The 18,182-nt window shown below is 41.6% G+C and overlaps 1 protein-coding gene across 2 annotated transcripts in view; it reads left to right on the forward strand.

Annotated features, from left to right (window-relative positions):
* Nucleotides 1-18,182, forward strand: part of fam110b (family with sequence similarity 110 member B) — a 55,792-nt gene that overhangs the window by 11,041 nt on the left and 26,569 nt on the right. The window contains exon 2 of one of the 2 annotated variants that reach the window (XM_026148438.2): nt 17,166-17,281. The exons of the other annotated variant lie outside the window; for it this stretch is intronic. The gene's annotated coding sequence lies outside the window, so the exon portion shown is untranslated. The remainder of the gene's footprint in view (nt 1-17,165; nt 17,282-18,182) is intronic. 2 annotated transcript variants of the gene reach the window in all.

Below are 18,182 nucleotides of genomic sequence, written 5' to 3' on the forward strand. Positions count from 1 at the left end.
GAACAGGCACATGGGTCAATACATGAGTACGGCACAGAAAGGGATGGGCAAGAATACCAAAGGCGCAAAACACCAGCTACTGATAGACCAAGCAGTCAGCCTAGACTGCAAGACTAGGCTGACCAGCCTGTGCACTGCCTGGATTGATTGCAAGAAGGCCTATGACTCAATGCCCCACACCTGGATCCTGGAATGCCTAGAACTATATAAGATCAACAGGACCCTAAGAGCCTTCATCAGGAACTTAATGGGGATGTGGCGGACAACACTAGAGGCCAACTTCAAGCCCATAGCACCAGTCATTATCACGTGCAGGATCTACCAAGGAGATGCTCTGTCCCCACTGCTGTTCTGCATAGGCCTGAACCCCCTCAGTGAGATCATTGACAAGACTGGCTACGGATACCGACTACGGAACGGAGCAGTTGTCAGACACCTCCTGTACATGGATGACATCAAGCTGTATGCCAAGAGTGAACGAGACATCGATTCACTGATCCACACCATCAGTATATACAGCAATGAGATCGGAATGTCTTTCGGACTGGAGAAGTGTAGTCGGATGATAATAAAGAGATGGAAGGTAGTCAGAACTGAGGGGATCGAACTACCAGAAGGTAACATTGCAGACATAGAGGACAGTTACAAGTACCTGGGGATCCCACAGGCAAATGGGAACGATGAAGAGGCCGCTAGAAAGGCTGCAACCACCAAGTACCTGCAGAGGGTCAGGCAAGTCCTGAGGAGTCAGCTGAACGGTAAGAACAAGAAGTCCTGAGGTCAAAATGGGAGACGCCCCCAAGGGTGATGGAGAATGTCCGAGCTAAGGTCCTGTGGGACTTCCAGTTACAGATGGACAAAATGGTGGTGGCTAACCAACCGGATATAGTGGTGGTAGACAAACAGAAGAAGACAGCCGTAGTGATCGATGTAGCGGTTCCCAATGACAGCAACATCAGGAAGAAGGAACACGAGAAATAAAGGGCTCAGAGAAGAACTCGAAAAAATGTGGACAGAGGTGTAACAGCGATCCCAGTGGTAATCGGAGTACTCGGTGCGGTGACTCCCAAACTAGTCGAGTGGCTCCAGCAGATTCCAGGAACAACAATCGGAGATCTCTGTCCAGAAGAGCGCAGTCCTGGGAACAGCTAAGATACTGCGCAGGACCCTCAAGCTCCCAGGCCTCTGGTAGAGGACCAGAGCTTGAAGAGTAGACCGCCCGCATAGGCAAGTGGGGAATTTTTAATTTTTTTAAAATATTCTCATTCAGCAGTCAGCGTACAAGTTATTGAACCTTGCATTGGCCTCTATGCTTATATAGTGACCATTGCAGGGAGAATTCCTCGGCATAGTGGAGGTGGAGCATCCCCACACTGACTCCTGAAATCTGACATGCATGTGTTCATCACGGTGTGTTAGTGCCATTCATTTGGTGAGTTAATAACATTACATAACAGCTTTTTTCAGCAGTGTCTGCAGTACTGTGAGGGAACTGAGGCTGGAGAGTTCATCTGTGTTCTCAGTTAGAGGCCTGTCACAGTATCTGTATAGGACCCACAGCATCTTAGCACATGTGTGCAGGAGATTTGAAATGTACTGTTTACCCTTTATCTACCTCATACCTTTATCTAATAAACTTAAACTAGTGCTAACACTGGTGAATATTGTGAGGATTGTTTTGTTCCAGCTAATGTCTAAATTGCAGAGGAAGATATGCAGATTATTACTATTTATCTTTTTTAGAGGAATCTTGTTTGCTTGTCTTATGTTTAGTTTGCAGTAGGGCTGCATTTTTACTCGTAAAGTGGACTGGTACTTATTGCAGATTAAGGGATTTTTTTGTGTCCAAATTACAGTCCCTAGGGTTTCTCTGTGTCCGTTTCAATGTATATGTGTAGCAGCTGGATTGAGGCCATCAAAACCACAAGTTTTTCACAAGGCTGTCAGTTTATTTGTGGCACAAACCCTGCCTGGATTAACACGTGCTGCTTTGACTTGGCTCTCAGCACTCTAATGTCTCTGATCCCAGTCAGTCTGTATGTACAGAATAGAATAGAAATAGAAATATCCTTTATCGTCCCTCACTGGGGAAATTCAAGTGTTCCAGTAGAAGAGTGACCAGCATGGAGCAAAAATAAGGAATAAGAGACTGTATGGTCTCTTAAGTGAAATTTAAAACATAAGAAAAAAAATACTTTACTGTTATTAAAAATAGCATACTTGGATTCAAAGAAATGTGCAACGGAGTAGGGTAATTGTTTTTAAAAAGAATGTACAAAATGTGCTGTATATTTGTGCTTAAAAAACCGAGACTTTTTACAGACAATGGAAAAACGAGGGGGCATCCTAGGACAGAGCTGGCCTTCTTGATTAGCTTATCCAGCCACTTCCTCTCAGCTGTAGATATGCTGCTGTTCCAACACACAACACCACAGAAGATGGCTGACGCTACCACAGAGTCAGAAAAGGTCTTCAGCAGCATCCCTTACACTCCAAAAGATCTCAGTCTCCTCAGTAGGTAGTCTGCTCTGACCCTTTCTGTAAAGTGTGCATATATGTTTGGAAGTGTGGCAAAACACGTTCTTGTGAACGTTGTGGCGACTGTGGGTGAATAGTGCAACACAATAGTGACATAACCTGCAAGATACAGTGATAAAACTTTACAGGTGTGTAGAACAAGTTTAAAGAAGAAAGAAGTGCTACAAAATGAGATTACGGGATTAGAAACTTATGTTGAACATAACCTGCTCCCACTCAAGTTATATTCAGACATTTGGTTTAATGTGCCATCTTTTCAGTTGATTCTTTTGTTTCACGTCCAGTATACACTCACCAGCCTGTTTAACTGCTCATTAACACACATATCTAATCAGCCAATCACATGGCAGCAATGTAAATTTGTAGACATGGTCAAACATGGTCATGATGCTGAAGTTCAAACTGAGCGTCATAATGAGGAAGAAATGAGATTTTAAAAAATATCCAAGTTTTTAAAAAAAGGCAGCATAAAAAGTACACACTGTGGGTGCTGTGGGTACTTTAAGTGTTTTTAACACTCAGTTTCACTTTATCTCTTTGTTTGTTAAAACCTCACTGTTCTCTACAGCTGCTGATGGACCAGCAGCAGCACAAGCAACAGTGTCCCATAGATCGGTTGAACCACATTTGGACACTGCCTACAAATGGCAACAGATACCCTCTTCTCATAGATGGGCTGTCCATGGCCCCCTATAGTCTGCCAGCGGAGAACCATGCTGAGCTCTGAACTCTTATGAATGCATCAGGACCAACTCAGGGTTCAGTGTCTTGCCCAAGAATACTTTAGCATGCAGACTGGAACAGCCAGAGATTGAACCAGCAACCTTCTGAATAATAGATGCTATAGTCTGCTACTCTTCAGTCTCCTCCTAGAAATATCCTGAAAGAAAGAACAAAGAAGAAGGAATCTTTTTATAGCAGTTTCCAAGTTGTTTACTGAGCCACTTAATCTCTGAACAGTAATTTCCGTTGACACGAGTCCAATAAGTTGAGGTGGTGAAGAAAAAGCTGTTCTGTAGAAGTGCTGTGATTAAAGCAGTAGGGTAAGTCTGCTTGTAAGATGTGATCTGTGTCTTTGGTAAACCCATTAGCTCCAGCACACAGCTTATCTTGTCTCCCTTATCTGACCCAGGGCTTCTTCAGCCTTCTATTGCCACTCTTTTTGCTTACTTTCTGCAGGTTTCTTCATGAACCTTGTTAAATTTGCCTGAAAATTGTAGTTTGCTCAAAGAGATGATGCCAGTTTTTGCCTGACTCGGGCAACAATGTGTACAGTAATCGTGTGCTTCATAATTCGCCAAGTCATCAAATGTGTGGAATTTAGCAGACTTATGGTAAGTCTGCAAATTAAATGTTGCAGAATATTAGTCTTACTATACAGTTAGTTCCACAATTTGTTGGTCAGCAACACAGTTTTTGTCACGTTGCCTCTGTCCACCACCACAGTGGATTTTAAAGTGCAGACTTACAGCTTTAATTTGAGATGTTCAACAAAAGATTTGGCTTAACTGTTTATAAATTGCAGCCATTTTTTTCACGGTCCCCCATATTTGGAGCATCAATGGGACTTGGACAGTTGAGTGGCAAGCATGTCCAGTGCCCTTTGTTATTATCTGAAGTTAAAGAGATATTGGTGCAAATGAGCAAAGCACTCATTGGTCTGAAACAAAAACTGTGTGTGTGAGAGAGAGAGAGCAAAAAATCTGTTAGATTTTACAAAAGAATGGATGAACTGTTCAGCTACAACACAAGGCCTGAAAGAGCACTGCAGAAACTGAGGTGTACAATCACAGATTCATTTCCTTGGTTAAGACAACCAACTTCACAATATCTAACCATGATAAGAAGCCTCTCGAGAAGGCAGGAATGAATGGAAATACAAAGTTTAGGTGAAACAAGCTGAAAACGTCTGGTGTGTAGACTTCATAGGAATCATGTAAAACCTTCACAGTTCTGAGAGGTGAAAAACAGTCTTTGGACAAATTAATCCAAGATGAACTTGTACTAATGTTGGAAAGACAAAAGCACAGAGAAGGAGAGGAACGGTCCATGATCCAAATATCTGTCAAACATAGTGGAGGTAATGTTGTAGTGTTGCCAGTGGAACTCAGCATAGTGTTGATTCATGATGTGAATGCTGATAGAAGCAGAAGCATGAATTGTGATTTGTACAGGGTTTTACTCTTTGCTCGGGTTCAGACTGATGCTTTCCAGGGCTTCTCAGAACAGATGGATACTGACCCCAAATATGCTACAAAAGCAACCCAACAGAGCAGCTTCAGCTACTGAGGACAAAACTAAAGACGAGGACCCGCAAATGGGCAGCAACTGAAGATGGCTGCAGTAAAAGTGTGACAGAACATCGCAAGGAAAGCAGCATTTGGTGATGTCCATGGGTTCAAGACTTCAGGCAGTCAATTTTCACCTAAGTATGGAAAACAATCCTTATATTTGAAATGGTCCTAGTTTGTCCACATAGTTGTCAGCAGTGTTGGTCAAGTTACTTGAAAAAAGTAATCAGTAACTAATTACTGATTACTTCTCCAAAAAAGTAATCCCGTTACTTTACTGATTACTTATTTTCTAAAGTAATTGATTACTTAGTTACTTAGTTACTTTTTAAAAACACGATTTACAACCTGAATAGGTGATAAAGCTTTATGCATCAAGCAAAAATTTAATTATCTGCAACATTCTCTGACTGGAAGAAATTAGTTTAACATTTAAACCTATTTTCTGCACATTCCAGCACATAAAATAAAATATTTTTTGTGTTTACACTCAGTCTTTCAAATAGATGCAAGTAAAACACAGCAGAAAATAAATAAAATCAAAGACTCAGCGCTCCTGTTGCTCTATTTTCACCTGTAAAGCAGGAGTGGGGCAGGCGGAGGTTTACCCTGGTGCAGGTGTGCCGCGGTCAGTGGAAGAATCCGCGAGTTTCTCTGTGAGTTTCCCATTACGTCGTTGTGCACTCGGAGCTTGTTTGGGGGGGGGGTTCGGTGTAAAAAGAAGTTTTCTTCCCACGCACAGCGGACACTAAAGTTTTGGTCACTTTTTATGGAGTCAAACTCAAAGTAAGGTCAGTACTTCCACGCTTTAAACGCTGCACGCTCATACTCTCTCCCGCACTCGATATATGATCCATTGTTGATCTGCACACAGCTGTTGTCACTAACGTCACACTCGCTTACGTCACTGTCATGAGACATTCTCACAAAAAAATCACGGTTTTAGTAACGCAGTAACGCAGCGTTCCTACGGGAAAGTAACGGTAATCTAATTACCGTTTTTGCAATAGTAATCCCTTACTTTACTCGTTACTTGAAAAAAGTAATCAGATTACACATCTCTGGTTGTCAGCCTCTAACAAGTGGAGAAAATCACTGAAAGACCTAAAAGATGAACCTAACATTTTTGTAAAACCCCTTGAATTAGGCTGCTCGTATTGTTTATTTGATTTCCGATCCATTGTGGTGGCGTTCAGAGGCGAAACTACAACAGCTGGATTTGTGCTGCCTGACCTCAACCCTTCCAGTGCCCCTAGTTTGGGCCCTTGTTGTGGGAATGAGTATCTAAATAGTCTGAAGTTTCAGTATGACGTTTAAACAATTTTTGTACTGTGGTCACATTTCCAGAAGAAATAAATTATTCCGATTTGTTTTTCGTGTAGTGTAGCCTATACATTCTCCTTCCAGCCTCTCTCTCTATTATTAAAAGACGATGTTGCTGCACGTTGCCTCGACAGAGATCTTAGTTATATGAAAATGTAAGAATGCTAACACACACATACTCACGCTCTGCTTGGAAGAGCCGTAATAGGATTAGAGAGAACTGGAAGTGCAACTGGAACAGAGACAGAGAAACGGGGAGGTGACAGAGTGGGTCATCCACAGTGGAGCATATAGTGAGACATGTTATGTTTAGGCTCCAGTCTGGGCAAAGTTGGGTTTCTGGTTAATGTAAACACAAACAGAATCCAATGATTTGCAAATCTCATAAATCTTTATTTTGTTTTATCAAATCTTCGCTGAGAAAATATATAATTGTAAACAGGATGTTTGGAATTTAGCAGCAACACGTACCAAAAAAGTTGGGATGGGGCAGCAAAATGTTATTTTGTATTAGTAGAGCTCCAAAACTGTGGAACAATTTCAGTGGAATGCAAATAGTGTGAATATCTCATCCTCCAAAGTCATACGTTCAGGAGAAATCTCTGTGCATGAGGGGCAAGGCTGAAAATCAGCATTAGATCCCGAATGGTCTTCAAGTCCTCAGGCAGTATTGCATTAAACACAGATGTGATTCTGTGATTAAATCAGTACATGGGCTCAGGAACAGACAGAAATCACTGTCTGTGAACACAGAAGCCATCATCTCTGGACCAAAGCCGGACCTCCAGACCAAAATGGATCGAAACATGGACACTACGTCCTCTAGACTAAAGAGGAGAAGGACCATCCAGCTTGCCATCAGCACTCACTTCAAGAACACCTGTATCTTTGGTGGTGTGGGGGTGCGTTAGTGCCTCTGGAGTTGGCAGTTTTAGAGCAGCATATACTCCCACCCAGATAGATGTGTTTCAGAAAGCACCTTGCTGAGCTGGCCTGTCTGCAGTGCAGGCCTTTAACCACCTGAGAACATTTGGAGCATCATAAAGTGAAAAATATGACAAAGACACAGGACTGCTGAGCAGCTATAATCCTCTATCAGACACGAATGGGACAACATTCCTCTGTCCCAAAAGTCCAGCAGCTGCTCTCCTCGGTTCCCACAAGTTTGTGGAGTGATGTTAAAGAAGAGGAGATGCTACAGAGTGGGAAGCATGACCCTGCCCCAACTGTCTGAGATGTGCTGCTGCCATCAAATTCAAATATTACATATTTTTCTTGAAATTATTTGTTTTCTCAGTTTAAACGTTTGATATGTTTCCTATGTTGAATAGATTGAAAGATTTGTAAATCAGATTTACAGCAAACAGCATTCAAACCTTTTTGGAATTGGAGTTGGCTTACCTCTGTTTTCTCTCCTTTCTGTTGTGTGTCCTGGTCCACTTTCCCCCATCAGCTCACATCACTGTGTGCTTTGCTAATTTGAGCCTCTTTTCCTTTTCCTCCCACACACTCAGCAGGCACTGAGGTGGACAGGCTGCCACAGAGCAGGAGCCCACAGTATTCTTCTTCACATGTGACAGACCCCGATCCTCTTTCAAATTCTATGTTCTCAACATACAGTTAAATCTTCAGGAGCGTTTCCACCAGATGACCTCTGTGTGGGGGTGGGCTCTAAGGCCCCCCTACTGGACAAGAGGGAGCTGCTAAATATAAGGCTGGGGGTGGGGGGTGGGCAAGCAGCTGACTCAAAACACAACTTGGATTTGAGAATTTTAACAGATTTGTTGGTAGTTTGCTAACTAATTTTACAGTACTCTGTTTTCCTTTTGGTCAGCTTCAGTAACTTAGATGAGGAAAAACATCTTTGGGGAAAACAGACTCTGTGGCATGTTGTGGAGAATTTAAAGTCCAAGAGCTGATGAATTAATCATGATATAAATTGTTAAGACGTTCACATCATTCACAGCATCATTACTGCTGCTGTTGTGTTATAAGTCTTTAAAAAAAAACAAAAAAATGGGGTTGGTGTGGGCTTAATATTGTTATAAGTTTTATTCACTTTATATTGTAAGGCAAAAACTCCATAATAAAGAGAAAACCCCAACCAGATGACCCCCTATGAGCAAGCACTTGACGACTGTGGGAAGGAAAAACTCCCTTTTAACAGGAAGAAACCTCCAGCAAAACCAAGGGAGGGACAATTATCTGCCGTGAGCAGTTAGGGGTAAGGGGAGGGGGACGGGACAAAGCTGTTGAAGAGAGCCAGATATTAATAATAACCAATGATTAAATGCAGAGCGGTGTATAAACACAAAGAAACAGCATCATGGGAAGCCCCCAGCAGGCTTAGACCTGTTGAAGTTCATGGTCAGCTAATGCAGCCCTAACTATAAGCTTATTTCTCTGTGTATATCTATCGCTTTGAAGCAGCCTTGGTATCTTTGGGTGGATAGTATGCGTATCAAAAGTTCAGCGGTTTAATCCCCTGTTCCTCCAGCCTGTGTATCAACATGTCTTTGAGTAAGAACCTAAACCCCAAACCGCCCCTCATGCATTGCATGCAATGCAGCATGCTTATATATCAATATGCTGCACAAACAACCTGCCAGAAAACCTGCTACTGCAGTCCACTGCAGAGTTAACAATGTTTTTGACAAACGTTTTTGAGTGTTGCTGACTTTAACGGTGTAGGTGTTCTGTTGTTTTTTCTCCTTCTGAATGTACAGAAGCACTACTGCTGTGTAGTTTTAGTATAGCTAGCAGGTTATTTGGTGGGACTCCAGCTCCCACTGAGTGACCATCTGGACCTCTGAGCTGGTGCATGTACGCCACATACCACTCACACACTCACCACTGTGAGTCACTGATGTAGAACCAATCAGCACAGGCCCAGATGATGTCAGCTAGTAAATGAGGTAGGCTGGGACCAGGAAGAACTAAACTAAGATGACAGCTGGAAGTCAATACTTACAGTAAGTGTAAACTGTAACGTTTTTACACAAACACAATACCTGTGTGTCACCTCCTTTAGCCATGTTTAATTTGTTGTAATTAGGGCTGCCACAAATGATTGTTTTGATAGTCGACTAGTCACCGATTATTTTTGCGATTAGTCGACTAATCAGATCATCATCCATTGGACGTAAAACTACAGCTTATTGCACCAGCAGCATCTGCTCGTATATAACTATCATTATCTTACAGCTTGAAGTGTTTAAGGTATGTGCTAACTAAAAATAAAGACAAGATGATAGTTTATTAAATTTTAAAGAAATTTGCAGATTGTTTGAGTGAAGTTTAATAAACTCAGCCGTCTGCTCCTTGCTGTCTAAAATATAACAGGACACCGGAGTATATTCTCGAGCATCTCACACTCTAATGAGCCTTGAACCCCGGCTAGCTATCGAGCTGGTGGGTAACAGACGTCTCTGAAAACGTCGGAGCGCTTTTGAAAATATGTGGTGTCTTGATAAACTGAGCAGATATTTATTTGAAGTTTACACAGCTACATTCTCGCCTGAAAATATGTTAAATGTCGGCGAAGTTATGTGACATTAGTGACGTTTGTACTAACTTACAGCCTTTACTTTAAAATATACGCCGTTCAATAGCTGAGCTTAATCTTACAGAGAATGATCAAAGCTCATGTAGAAACAAACAAACAAATGAACAAAAGATTGTCTCCTTCATTTCTGTCAAACAAAGCTGTATGACACGTTTCCAGCTGTTAGTATCATGGTTGCTAGGCAACTTGGGCAGCGCAACGGAGGCTAGACCGTCCCATTTTACGAGCCTTAGCGGTCTTCGAGTACGCGGCCCTTGAGGATCGTTGAGGCTGCGTACTTTAAGGCTGCAGACCCTGAATTGGGATACAGCCCTAGTTTGGCACGATACCGGACACAGCTTCTTCTTCTTCGGAGTTTAACGGCAGCTGGCATAATAATAATAATAATAATGGATACTTTATTGATCCCCATGGGGAAATTACTTGTTTTTCTCTGCATTTGACCCATTCACTCAGTGAAGCAGTGGGCAGCCCACTAAGCAGGCGCCCGGGGAGCAGTGTGTAGGGACGGTACCTTGCTCAGGGGTACCTCAGGGTAGCCGTTAAGTGGATTCGAACCGCCGACCTTCCGATCATGGGGCGACCACTTTACCTACTGAGCTATCCCTGCCCCTGCATCCTTGTACATGCAGTGCTGCCATCTTCTGTTTCAGTCCGTTATTACTCTCTTAAATCCTACTACTTATTCCTGCATCTTTTGGGATCTTACAAAGCTTCAAATGACGTGTCGACTATTAAATTAGTCGTCGACGATTTTGATAGTCGACGTAATCGTGGCAGCCCTAGTTGTAATTAACAATACAAATATGAAGTCATACTGTAAGGACTGTTTGGCCTAGTATGACCTCATTGTGAGCTGTGGGTAGACTATCACAGCCATTAGTATGACGCACTGCACGAACTCCTTTCACGTACTTGCATGGAGGCAGTGATGCGTTCCAGTCGAAGCTGAGTCGGGCTGAGGAAAAGCTGCAGTACTCCTTTGCAGCTTTGCAGTTTTTCTTCACACTGAAGAGCCTCACAGAGATGTGATGATGTGAAGAAGCGACATTTTTTCAGTGTGTTGTCAGTCAGGCGTCAGTGTTGACCTGAACTGATATCCAACATTCAGCCAGTGGCTTCTCTACAAGTCTCTGCTTCACAGCTATGTCTCCACTTTGAATTAATTTTAATATTCCTGTCAACTTTGTCACTGTAAAACTCTGCATGTGTCTACCAGGTTGTGCTTTTCCACTGAGAGGAGCCTGAGAGTGTCCATGTGGACTGGAGAGACAAATATGTCTTAATCCAGGAGAAAACATTTAAAATTGCTGATACAAAATGGCCAGCAGAGACAGACTCAAATGGAAAAGCGTGATGAATCTGGTCTCACTCAGACTGTGGATGGTGGGCACCTACTGTGCATATTTTGTGGGTATTTGTTGCAGTGTGGAGCTTTAACGCCATCTGCAGAGCAGAAGGATCATCTCTACTGCGCTGTCTGTGTCCACACAGAAAGCCTTGAACTACAGCTTCAGGTCACCCATAGTTTGGCCTCAGAGTTCAACATACAGTCACAGTAAAATGCAAGAAAACAGAAATGTAAAAATACATGTCGGCTTGTGTTTTTAGGTATAGACGGTGAGTAAAATGGTTTCCCTGGGTTTTTTCCCATGTTGTAGTTGTGTGTCTTATTCTGAAAGAAATATTTACGCACTACCATAGCAACCAGAGAGCATTAATAGACCCCGTGCACGAGAAAATGCTAACTTCCTGTTTTAAGACCGGATGTAGGGTTGCACATTTCTGGTAGCTTTATTTTGCAGTCAATTGCTACTGCGAAGGTGGACTCAAAAATCATGTCCAAAATACGAAAACGGAAAGATTACGTTAAGTTAAAAAGAGCAGAGGGTGGAACACTCACCATTGCTGTCATAAAAAAAATCAAATGATATATTTTGATGTTTGAAGAGCGTAGAGCGATTGTTTGTTTACATCAGTGATGGTAAATTCGATTATTTTTACTGAATTGAGTTTGGATGAGTCACTCACCAAAGTGAATCGGGTTCTTGGAGTCATTTGAGTCACTGAGTCAGTTGACCAGAGAGTGACAAAAATTTACATTTTCACGCAAACTTAATTTGTTTCTCCTTTCATGTAAATCCTACTGCTAAGATGAGTGATTGAAACAGAAAAACAACTATTTTTATTTTTTGTACGGTGCGTACTAGGAAGTACGAGAAGTGCAGAAGTGAGAGGCTTTTAAATGGGACGGTCTAGCCTTCGTCGCGCTGCTCAGGTTGCCTAGCAACCATGGATCTAACCGCGAGAAACGTTTCATACAGCTTTGTGTGACAGAAATGGAGAAAAACTTTTTTTTTGTTCATTTTTTCATGACATCACTTTGATTAGTTGAGTATCTGAGGCTGAGACCACGGGACTGTAAACATGATTGTTGGGCTTCATGTCTGTGCTGAACAGTCATTTAAGATTAGTTAGTAAATAACAATTAGTTAATGTTGCTCATGAGACTAAAGTCATCTCACTTTGGAAATGTAAATATAATATGGCCAATATCGAAGTTATTATCATATTAATCATTATTAGTTATTACAGCAGTGAACTTGAACTCTGTCAAACTCTGAGCTTCAGTAAAGATTCAAGTTGCAGTTATTTATATTTCCTATCACCTTAAATCTTCACTCAAAGACACTCAAGTATCTTTGACAGTGTATATAGATGTATTATATATAATATTCTTCGTTTAATTTGTTGGCATTACTAAATTTGGCTCAATGCTTACATATATGTGTGAAATGAAAATGTACGAGCTGTGAAAACTGTTTCTAATAGAATGAAGAGTAGACTGATATATGAAATATTCCTTTATTGGGTGAGAAAATCAGACCATGTCATAACTGCTGTAAGTCACACAGAATAGATATCAGAGCCTTAAACAGGCTGACGTCTGCTAAATGGGTCAAACTGGGCAGAAAGTCTACAAACACATAACATCCTTATAGAATATGATGTAACACTATAGATCAACTTAGCTCAGAATATATAAAGCATATAAACAGTTACAGCAATATGATGCAACAAACACAGCAGCTACTGATCCAAAATACTCAAAGCTTCATAGAACTGAAACAAACATTTATTTTAGCTCCATTCTGCTGCTGATACAGACTTTAGGTTTCTGAACATTAAACTTGTTGCTGCCTTTCATAGTGTGTAACTTGAAGGCCCTGAGTACTCTGAGTACTTTCTCCCACACTGAAAACACTGGGATGATAAAATGATTTGAACATTACCTAATAAGACTGATTCAGCACAGACAGTTATGTTAAACTTTTCTAGCAGTCCTTCACAAACAGGGAACAGAAAGGGGTCGGCAACCTTTCTGGTGATGAGTGCATCTAAAATTTCCTCAGAGGTCAGTGTGCCATATGACTGTATTAGCAATAAATTTAATAATACTCTAAATTAACAGTTACTCACTATATAGAAAAACTTTATAGAATTATATTTGTTCACAGATGTTGGCAGCTATCAGCGAATAGTTATCAGCTATTTTGAAACAAAAAAAGACTTTTTATCCACAACAGCAAATGAACTGAACAACAGAAAATGCAAATGCTATTTACGGTCTCCTCACAACAATGATATGAAAAATAAACTGGGCCAATATGGCATGTTTGTTAATACAGAGACACACATGTTAATGTGACCTCTGGTCTCCCACTCAGACACACAGGTCTCCGAGTGTCCAGCATTCACACGGCTACCTGAGGACTCGTGTGAGAGAAAATCTGCTCACACAGACATGTAGAGCCAAACACTGTCAATAAGGCCTCTGCAATGTTCTGAAGACAGTTAAACTTGTCAGGTAGTGACGTCCAGCAGGTGAACATGCAGCTCCATGAACACGCACAGCTGTGGATTCCAGCTGCGTCCGTAGTTCTACAAACTTTGACCCCACAGAGTCGAGCTTTTCAGTTCAATCAGCTGCATTTCGATGTCCTCTGTGTCCAACCAGTTAATGCGAGACAAATCCAGCTGCTCATTAAAGCTTTTTGATTTGATTAGAAAAGAAAACATTGGTCCAAACACCTGAAAGCCCCGAAAACCCATTGTGAATTCTGTCTCGAGTCTACGGATGTATCCGTGTATTTCTGCGGTGCTGATGCTGCGCTGAGCAGACAGCTCCTGAAGCATTTGAAGTGTCGGAATGAAGAAATTTCAACATTGCCTGAAAAAAAACTGCCAGCTAGCAACGTCCCTCTCACCGGTAGGCGAAGTGATTTTTAGCCAATTATAAGATGAATCTGGTAGTTGGGGTTGCTAAGATACCGTCATTAAGAAGCGGCACAACTAATGTGTCTATGCGAGCTGATTTGCGATGTGCACCGCTGGCCCGGCCATTAATTTTTTTAATGCATCTTCTCGGATTAACTCACTGCGTGTCGTGTCCAGGGCTGGACTGGGACAAAAAATCGGCCCGGGCATTTTGACGAGAGACCAGCCCCCCAGGTATTAAAGCCATAAAGCCTTTGAATGAAAACAAACGCTGTTGTGACAGTGATGTACAGTCTTGTTGGTTTCTATACATTTTACGTCAGATAAAAACTTTGGTTGTAAGCTTCAGATCATTAATTAATAAAAGCGAGACATTTTAAATGAGAATAACAAAGTGTTTCTTTGTGCCCCCCTCTCCCTGTTAATGCCCTACCTGCCCCCCTGGCAGAACTAGACCCGCCCCTGCACAGTTACCAGCTGTCAGCTGCTTAGAAAAGGATCCTGGTGTTATTTGTCTCTCAGAAACAGTTCATAACTTCCCTTCAACTCATCCATGTCACCTAAAAGGTAAACCTGTTTCTCCATCACAGCTCTGATGGTTCAGTAAGGACATCTCCTGGTTTCATCTTCATGTTTCCCTCTCACTACATATCCAAACCATATCATGACCAGCAGCTTTACAGCTGTGGCTCCAGCAAACATCAGCTGATACTAGAAAGTAATATTAAATAAATTCTAACAACAGCTGATCAAGCTTAAACGTGCTGCTGTTGTTTAGCGCGACATCCACTGGTTTCCTGTTTCTGGCGCAAAGTGGGCGATAAACAAAGAAGAGAGAAAAGCCGATCAGCTGATCATTGATCAGTTTCATGATCGAAGTAGCAACAGGAGAGAGAGGGAGAGAATGAGAGAAGAAGAGGCAGCTGTGCAGCGTAAACACAGAGTAACTCCAGCTTTGTGTCTTTTTCCATTCTAGCTGAAGTTCGGGACAAACTGTTCTTTTTCAGCTCAACATGAAACGCGTAATATTTTCTCTGAATACGAGACGATAACGTCTTTTTACAGAACATTTGGCAACTCTACTAACTAACCTTATGAACAAAATAAAGTTCACCATCAGTAACATCATAGCACCCACCCAGCTGTATAGAAACTCCGTCATGCTAGCTAGCACGCAGCACGAGTTATTGTAACTGACTGTGAAAAGTCAGCACAACGAAAATAAACTCCACCTAAACTTGGTTTATATCTGACCCAGATAGACTGCAGGTCATAACTTCTTACCTGAAGTTCAGTTCACCTGACACTCGGACCTGCAGCTGCCTTGGGGCTCTCCTCCTCCTGCCTCCCCTTTCTCTCATCCACCTGCTGCCTCTGTGGAAGCTCCGCCATAGCCACCACCAAACAACTGAGTTATTTTTACACATCTGCCAGCATCTGGCCAATCCACCACCTTTCATTGTTTATACCGTTACAAAAAATCATCGGCCTATAAAAACCGTCAGCTCGTTCAAACACACTTTAAAGTCCGTTTGGCTCGACACCACCGAACAGAGGCAGCAATATAACATAGCTAACATTAACAGTGCAGTGGATCCTGCTTGTGCAAACTGAGCAGCATCACTGACTTTCAGCTTGTTGTGTTTGTGGATATATGACTGACTTTAATTATCCACAAAATCATCACAATCTCTGTAAGATTAAGGTCGACTATTGAACGGGGTATATTTAAAAGTAAAGGCTTTAAAACCAAGTCAGTACTAACATCACTAATGTCACATAACTTTGCCGACATGTGGCCAACAGTAATGCTTTAATGTTCTTCTTTATTAAACATTCGCACATAAATAAGTGACATAATATTCAGTACTTACTTTTTAAAGTTTACTCTTTGGCCGCCCCGTTTCCGCCGGTTTTTTTGGCAAAATTATCCACACCCACCGCTGCGCTATGCATTCTGGGATATGTTGGGCCACGAAGGATAGACCGACCCATCCTTAAAATTCAGGGAAATGAAGGACGCATTTGAGGCTGCATTTCGAGCAGCCTTTGAATTGGGACAGCCTTCGTCGCGTCGCTGTGACGTAATCGGCCTTAAAATGCGGCCTTTAAGGCTGCAGACCCTGAATTGGGATACAGCCATAGACTATAGGCAGAGAGGAGGATGTTACTCTCAGTGTTGTTGCCGCATTTCAGGAGTACGCTGCTAATAAAGTTACACAGTTGCACAGTGACTTCGCTTTAATTACTTCATTTACAAAATACCACAGTTTTTGTCTTGGTCGTATCATTTTACTTTGTTGTATTTATCTGCGACACCTTAAAGGCCGGTCCGTGAAAATATTGTCTGACATTAAACCGGTCCGTGGCCCAAAAAATGGTTAGGGACCGCTGAACTACAGTGTGTGAGAGCTGAGGAGAGAGGTTGATAGCAAATGTCTGAAATGTTTGAAGAAAGAAAACCACTTCAAAAGGGCCTTAAATTCTCATATTTCATCCTGATTAGAAGCAAAGATAAATAAGCTTTTGTTAATTTATTCAACTACTGAAAGTCATTCCAGCAGCACGCATTATGCGTACAGTTCAGTTATCATCACATCAATCAGCTGAAGCATCAGTAGCACTGAAAGGTCAAGGAGAAAAGGCCGTACCTGCATCTGGTTCAAATGGAGGCAGCTTGTTCTAGCTGTGGTGGTCAAACTCCTTTTAGATCACAGTTTTCTGTTTCTGGGACATTTGGCTGACCTGGCTGCGATGGATGGATGGATATGTGTAACATATCAGTAGTCCAAATCCTGGGACAAACAACAGGACTGGTTCCATTAAGCACTGGCCTCCCACTCTTACTGTCTGTTTTTATAATGTTTTATAATAATGACACCGCTATAATAGTAATAATAATAATAATAATGACTTTCTGTGATACTAACATGCATCAAGGAATCCTTTTCTCTGATATTTATCTCTCTGGATTGTTTTGCAACATGTGCTTAAATGGCTTCATTTCTAGATCTTGGAATATAGCGAGCTTCTCGATTTGCTTATATTGCTCGCTGCTTATGTTTGGAGTAAAAGCAGCACCAGTGATGTAAGAAGCTCTATTTCGATGTCAGTAATGTCACTCATCATGATCAAATCTTTTATTTTCTAATGTGTTTTCTTTTCTTTAGGCACTGTGACACCGACTGATAATCTGGAGCAACTGGCAGAGAAGGAGGAGGAGTCCAGCTCTGACAGCCAATAGCGAAAGCTTAAAGCGTCCAGGGAGGCCGACTGCTCTAAACAAGTAAAAAAACTCAGTTTATGTAATGACATTTTTTTTAAAGATATTATTAGTTTAAAAAAAAACCTGAGACATGCAGCTTGAAGATCCAACAGCTTACCAAAATTATTTTATGAATAAACAAAACCCAAGAGAGCAGAATTCCTGGTCTGTGTTGTATTAGTGTAGAAATTGTAATTCATTAAGTTGCAATATCATCATATCATATAAAATGCTATTTTGGAATTTGAATAGCAGCTCCCCAGGCTGTAGTATCACTGATGTTATAACCAAATGGCCGCGTGCAGATGAGGGTAAAATTATTTTCCCTCCTATAAAAATAAAATGAAAAGTGCATTTTTAAACATACTAGTTATTTTTTTCAGAAAGCACAAATTATCTTTATTTTATTGAGCCAAGGCACAAAGCTTGCAAAATCAAGTTCAAACTGAGGGTTAGCTCCAAATTTCTACAGAGTAACTGTAGAAAGACTCTAATGGATGAGTTTGTCAAGTCGGCCATCGTAGTCTCAAAGAAGGAAAGCACCAAAACCCTGGACAAGAATGGACTGCCTCCACTTTTGCAGAGACACAGTGCACACTGTGAGTGAAACATGGTGTTTGGAGTAATATGCTGCGGGGAAGCTTCAGTGAGTCTGGAACTGGGAATCTCATCTAGGTGGAAGTGATCATAAAGAAACAAGGATATGTACATATGCAAGAAACATCTCCTAGGATGCGCTGGTGTGCATCATCATTGATATTGTGTTGTTGTGTAAAGCACTTTGAGTGCTCAGAGTAGAGAGCACTATATAAGCACTAGTACATTTACCATTTATGAACAGTCCCGTTGCCTGGGGTCATGGGGCGTTTTGGGTCTTAGCTGACTCACCCAAGTGACCCGGTTGGGGTTGATCAGGCCTCGA

Source organism: Astatotilapia calliptera, chromosome 18, assembly GCF_964374335.1.
Source record: "Astatotilapia calliptera chromosome 18, fAstCal68.1, whole genome shotgun sequence".
Taxonomy (NCBI): Eukaryota; Metazoa; Chordata; class Actinopteri; order Cichliformes; family Cichlidae; genus Astatotilapia; species Astatotilapia calliptera.